At 46.9% G+C, this 6,741-nt stretch overlaps 1 long non-coding RNA gene across 1 annotated transcript; it reads right to left on the bottom strand.

Moving 5' to 3' along the window:
* Window positions 1-627: 627 nt before the first annotated feature.
* On the bottom strand, window positions 628-6,341 carry LOC108515299 (uncharacterized). Its single transcript, XR_001881491.1, has 4 exons — window positions 6,214-6,341; window positions 2,485-2,552; window positions 935-1,011; window positions 628-760 (listed from the first exon to the last, which is right to left on the bottom strand). It is a non-coding gene; the product is annotated as an uncharacterized LOC108515299 (long non-coding RNA).
* Window positions 6,342-6,741: the final 400 nt, after the last annotated feature.

Below are 6,741 nucleotides of genomic sequence, written 5' to 3' on the forward strand. Positions count from 1 at the left end.
TAAAACATTATAGCAAGTTACCACCCAGGCAAGCAGAATTTAAAATATTTCCTTCTGTGCATGTTTTCATTCTGCTTTTTCCCTGGTAGGAATCCATGAATCATAGGTAGGCACAAAACTCGATAGAGATTTCTTTTTAAAATTTTTTTATTTTTATATTTATTTCTTTATTTCTTTTTTTGAGACAAAGTCTTGCTCTGTCACCCAGGCTGGAGTGCAGTGGTGCGATCTTGGCTTACTGCAATCTCCACCTCCTGGGTTCAAGAGATTCTCTTGCCTCAGCCTCCCAAGTAATAGCTGGGGTTACAGGCACCCACCACCACACCTGGCTAATTTTTTTGTTTGTTTGTTTGTGACAGAGGAGTCTCTCTGTGTCACCCATGCTGGAGTGGAGGATGGTCTCAATTTCCTGACCTCGTGATCCTCCTACCTTGGCCTCCCAAAGTGCTGGGATTACAGGTGTGAGCTACTGTGCCTGGCCTAGATTCTAGTACCTAAATTTTTCCACCCAAGGACACATCCTGGAGATCCTTCTAGGTTGAGACACGTAGCTCTACAACACGCAAATGCAAAACTGCGAGAGGAGCAGGCAATGATGGGGTATGAAGCACCCACCTTGCTAAATTCTCTGCAGTGTCACCCTCCATTCTCACCTGGACCTGACCCTCTGGGGGGTTCAGGCTCTTCTCCCCATGACAGATGTGGTAACTGGGGCACAAGAGAATCCACTGGTGTGTCTAGACCATGGGCTCTGAAGAACCTACAGTGAGAGGGAAAAAAGCCGAGACTGGCCAGAATCTGGCGGCTCCCGAGGTGAGTGATTGAAAACCCAGATCCCCTATGGAAATAACAAAGGGTAACATCAGCCCAGGAAATTCAGATCATGCCTCAGAAAAGGTCCTTCCCCTTTCCTGCTGGGAATTGGCCCATTTACCCCAATTGATGGTCTTCCTAAACTCTAGAACACTGGTTCTCACAGAGAGGTTCTCTTTGATGCAACATCAGCATCTCCTGGAAAAATAGTAGAAATGCAAATTGGGCCTTCTCTCCTGGGTTCTTCCCCACTCAGAAAAAGCTGGGTATGGGGTTGGGCGGGGAAGAAAAGAACAACAAATAATTTTTAAAAGAAATGCAAATTACAGGGTCCCATTCTAGAACTCCTGAATTAGGAAGTCCTGTTGGGGGATGGGCACAACGGCTCATGCCTATAATCCCAGCACTTTAGGAGGTGGAGGCAGGTGGATCACTTGAGGTCAGTTCAAGATCAGCCTGGCCAACATGGTGAAACCTCATTTCTACTAAAAATACAAAAATTAGCTGGGCGTGGTGGCAGGTGTCTGTAGTCCCAGCTACTCAGGAGGCCAACGAAGGAGAATCGCTTGAACTCAGAAGGCGGAGGTTGCAGTGAGCCAAGATCATGCCACTGCACCCCAGCCTGGACAATAAACTGAGACTCGGTCTCAAAAAAACAAAAACAAACAAACAAAAAAAGAGGCCACGCGCAGTGGTTTATGCTTGTAATCCCACCACTTTGGGAGGCCGGGGCTGGTGGATCACCTGAGGTCAGGAGTTCGAGACGAGCCTGGTCAACATGGTGAAACCCTGTCTCTACTAAAAATACAAAAATTAGCCAGGCCTGGTGGCACATGCCTGTAGTCCCAGGTACTCTGGAGGCTGAGGCAGGAGAATTGCTTGAACCTGGGAGGTGGAGGTTGCAGTGAGCTGAGATCACACCATTGCACTCCAGACTGGGAGACAGAGCGAGACTCAAGTCAAAAGGAAAGAAAGAAAGAAAGAAAAAGAAGAAAGAAAGAAGAGCCGGGCACGGTGGCTCATGCCTGTAATCCTAGCACTTTGGGAGGCCAAGGCGGGAGGATCACGAGGTGAGGAGTTCGAGACCAGCCTGGCCAACATGGTGAAACCCTGTCTCTACTAAAAATACAAAAATTAGCTGGGTGTGGTGGCGCATGCCTGTAATCCCAGCTACTTAGGAGGCTAAGGCAGGAGAACTGCTTGAACCGTGACCCAGGAGGTGGAGGTTGCGGTGAGCTGAGATCATGCCACTGCACTCCAGTCTGGGCAACGAGAGTGAAACTCTGTCTCAGAAAAAAAAAAAAAAAAAGAAAGGAGAGAGAGAAGGAAGGAAGGGAGGAAGGGGAGGAAGGCAAGGAAGGAAAGGAAGGAAGAAAAAGAAAGAGAAAGAAAAAAGAAAAGAAAAGAAAGAGAGGGAGGGAGGGAAGGAAGGAAGGAAGGAAGGAAGGAAGGAAGGAAGGAAGGAAGTTAGTTAGTTGCAATGGGGTCTGCCTTCCTCCAGGAAATTCAGATGGGAGCTCCAGCTGGCAACTGCCTCGAATTTAAGATGCTCAAGGTCTTCTCTTTCTGCCAGTGTGCAGCAGTGTGCAGCAGATCATAACTGATATGAACAAGCAGTAGGTGCTCAACAAATACTGTGAATAATTCTGTAAATATTTTCTAAATGCTCACCACGGGCTAGGTCTTTGCATGGTGTCCCAAGTCCTGGGCATCTGGAGGTAGAGTCCAGTGGGGGAAGCCTGTAGGAAAAGGAGGCCTTTCGGAAGCCAGCTCTGACGCTGAGAACTTGACTCTAGCTGAGCTCAAAGGGGAACAAGGGGTGGGGTTGGATATGTACATGCGGAGAAGGAGATTTAGGTGCAGTTTCTGCTGCTCTTCAGTGCCTGTGCTAATGTATTTGGACTTATGTATAATAAAATAACTAGTTTTGTTTTTCTTTCTGTTTTGAGACAGGGTCTCTATTTGTCACATAGGCTAAAGGGCCGTGCTGGGATCACAGCTCACTGCAGCCTCGATCTCCCAGACTCAAGCAATCCTCCTGCCTCAGCCTCCCCAGTAGCTGGGACCACAGGTGTGCATTACCACACCTGGCTAATTTTTAAAATTTTTTGTAGAGACGGGATCTGGCTGTGTTGCCCAGGCTGGTCTTGAACTCCTGTGCTCAAGCAATCCTCCTGCCTCAGCCTCCCTAATTGCTGGGATTCCAGGTGTGAGCCACTGCACCCCACCTAGTTTTTTTAATTATAAAAACAAGACATCTGCATGGCCCAAAATGCAAAGAAAACAGGACAGAAGGACCAAAATAGAAATTGATTTCTCCATTCCCCAGCAATTCATCCTAATTTTATTTATTTTATTTTTTAAATTTCTTTAATTTTAATTTTTTTGAGACGGAGACTCACTCTGTTGCCCAGGCTGGGGTGCAGTGGCACAGTCTCCGCTCACTGCAACCTCTGCCTCCCAGGTTCAAGCAATTCTCTTTTTGTATTTTTAATAGAAACAGTGTTTCACCATGTTGGCCAGGCTGGTCTCGAAGTCTTGACCTCAGGTGATCCATCCACCTCAGCCTCCCAAACAGCTGGGATTACAGGCATGAGCCACCGTGCCTGGTCCATCCTCATTTTTATACTATTATTTTTTAAATTTTGAAGTCTTACTGATTTGCAAAATAAATGGCCCCACATTGTGTAACATGCCTGTGGCTAGAAGGCCTTCTTTAGAAAGCAAGTTCATAGAGTTTCCTCACCCAAACATGCTTCAGTAGTGACTTAAGTACAGAAATGTTAAAATGGCCTTCTTTGGAACTTCACATAAAGGTAAGCCACAGAGCTTTGTTTGAGTAAAACAAATCTAAGACAAGAAGGCCGGGTGTGTTGGCTCTCACCTGTAATCCCAGCACTTTGGGAGGCCAAGGTGGGAGGACTGCTTGATCCCAGAAGTTCGAGACAAGCCTGGGCGACATGGTGAAACCCCGTCTCTACAAAATCTACAAAAACTGGCTGGGCGTGGTAGTGTGTGCCAGCAATCCCAGCTACTCAGGAGGCTGAGGCAGGAGAATCGTTTGAATGCAGGAGGGGGAGGTTGCAGTGAGCCAAGACTGTGCCACTACACTCTAGCCTGGGTGACAGAGCGAGAATCCATCTCCAAAAAAAAAAAAAGAAAGAAAATTAAAAGTTCTGGAAAAAGTTTCAAAAGGGTGTATCATGCATCCACGAAGATGGCGACAACCAAACTGCCAGGCCTCTGAGCCCAGGCTAAGCCATCTTATCCCCTGTGACCTGCACGTATACAAGACTCAGCCCACTGCACCCAGGTGATTAAAAAGTTGTATTGCTCACACAAAGCCTGTTCGATGGTCTCTTCACACAGACACACGTGACAAAAAACACGAGAAGTATTGATGAGAATGACAGATGTGGGGATTATGATGCCACAAGCATCGGTACATTTTTCTAGGGAAAAGGGGCCGGAGCCAGAGTAACCACATGGTTTATCACAGAAGGAAATGGGCACAGTTAGTAATTTCCCCAGTTCATGAGACACCAACCAGGTGGATCCCAGAAAACCCTGACGTCGATCATCCTACTCCAGTGATTCTCAACCACTGGTGGGGATGGGGTGGGCAATTTGCACTTCAGGGGACGTCCGGGTCTGGAGACATTTTTGGTCGTCACAACGGGGAGGGGGTGATACAGGTATCTAATGGGTAGAGGCCAAAGAAGCCTCTGTACACCCTGCAATGCACAGGACAGCCTCCCAGAACCAAGAATGACTCAGTCCCCAAAGTCAGCAGCGCAGAGGCTGAGAGATCTGGTAGTCAGTCCTGTCACCGGCTTCAGACCAGAGCTGAGGCTGAATTTTCAGGCTATTTTTTTGCCACGGGGATGTCGGAATGAAATTTTAAATTACTTCTGTTGCCCAGGTCTGGCAAAACAATCTTAATGTGACCAAGGAAGCACTTGAGCTGTTAACACCAGCATTTACTTACAATGGAATTGTAACCTGCTTAACGTTATTACCTTTTTGTTCAACTTTTGCTTGTTGTAATGCAGTAAGTGTGTGTTTTCTAAAATGACCTCAATATTATCTAAATACAATCTTTTTTAAATGCCAAAGAGGTAACAGATTTAAGTCCTTTGCATTTCTAGGCCCTTGTCTAGGCAGTCATATGAATATCTCTGTGCAAGCGTACATAATGTTAACGTTTGCTTTGTTCTCTAATGCCAGATCCTTGATACCATCTTCAGCTCAGCCTCCTTATTTTTGACACCTGAGAGGCATTCCATTGTATGGAGAGACCCTGATGTGTAAGTCAGCAACCCCTGTCTCCTCCACAGACCCTTAGGTTCTTCCAGTTTTTCCTGCTTTTACAAAGCGAGATAAGTGTCCTCTACACACCTGCTGGTTGCATGTTTTTAAAGATGAGGTTCCTGGAGTTCAAACTGCTGAGTCATGGGGTCCATACAGATTTTAAATCTTGTTAAAAACTCTTCTATAGTGATTGAAGTTTTAATCCCAGGATCGTATATTCCCTTCATCTAAATACATAAATATGTGTGGGTTAATTTCCTCCTCGAACTAGGAGACCCACGGAGTGAAGACCAAGGCATAGCATTATAATATAGTAACTGTTAAGAGGAGGCACTATTTCATCATGTGCAAAAAAATCCTATCTAATTCAAGGCAGATAATCTCGTGAGGACCAAGCCCAAAGTATGCTAATTACAAAAAAAGAAAGAAAGAAAACCTGTTTACTGGGGGACATTTGGAACCAGGACCTAGCCAGGCATATAAACCCGACCTGAGAGCGCCCAGTGCGTGGCCAGAATTTCTCCCCCGTCTTGTGTCTACCCAGCTGTGGGAGATGGATGCTTATCAAATACAGTGACAATGATGAATGATCTCTTCCTCACCAATTTTTTTTTTTTTTTGAGACAGAGTCTCACTCTGTCACCAGGCTGGAGTGCAGTGGCGCGATGGCTCACTGCAACTTCTGCCTCCCAGGTTCAAGCAATTCTCCTGCCTCAGCCTCCTGAGTAGCTGGGACTACAGGTGCCCACCACCACGCGCAGCTAATTTTTGTATTTTTAGTAGAGATGGGGTTTCACCATGTTGGCCAGGATGGTCTTGATCTCTTGACCACGTGATCCACCTGCCAAGGTCTCCCAAAGTGCTGGGATTACAGGCGTGAGCCACCGCGCCCTGCTCTCACCAATTCTTGAGTATTTACAGGGAGCAGAATTCCTGCAGGCAGGTGATGATGAAGGCACAGTAGGAGCAGGCCTTTCGGTTATGGAGTAAGCTCCTGCTGGCTGGAGTGGGACAGCCTCTGAGGCCTCTAGGGTTGTGTCTCAGGAAAAGCAGCCGTGGATATAGTTGCTCCCTTTCTAGAACACTTACCTGGGAGCCTGCCAGGCATTTCCACGTGGGTCACAAACCTCTGTGAGGACACACCACGCGCTCCCCACTGTTGCTGGCACCACTGCACGGTCATGAAGGAAGCACACCTTTTGCGGATCCTGGTGGGGCTCCTGATCTAACACAAAAGACAAGTTTTTTGTTTGCTTGTTTGTTGGTTTTGCTTTTTTTTTTTTTTTTTTTTTTTTTCTGAGACAGAGTCTTACTCTGTCACCTAGGCTGGAGTGCAAAGGCACAATCTCGGCTCACTGCAACCTCTGCCTCCCAGATTCAAGTGATTCTCCTGCCCCAGCCTCCCAAGTAGCTGGGATTACAGGCGCATGCCACCGTGCCCAGCTAATTTTTGTATTTTTAGTAGAGACGGGGTTTCAACATGTTGGCCAAGCTGGGCTCGAACTCCTGACCTCAAGTGATCCGCCCACCTCAGCCTCCCAAAGTGCTGAGATTACAGGCTGTGAGCCACGGCACCTGGTGGAAGACAGGTTTAATTTAAAAATAACATAAATGGAC

Source organism: Rhinopithecus bieti, unplaced genomic scaffold (assembly GCF_001698545.2).
Source record: "Rhinopithecus bieti isolate Rb0 unplaced genomic scaffold, ASM169854v2 scaffold_33652, whole genome shotgun sequence".
NCBI lineage: Eukaryota > Metazoa > Chordata > Mammalia > Primates > Cercopithecidae > Rhinopithecus > Rhinopithecus bieti.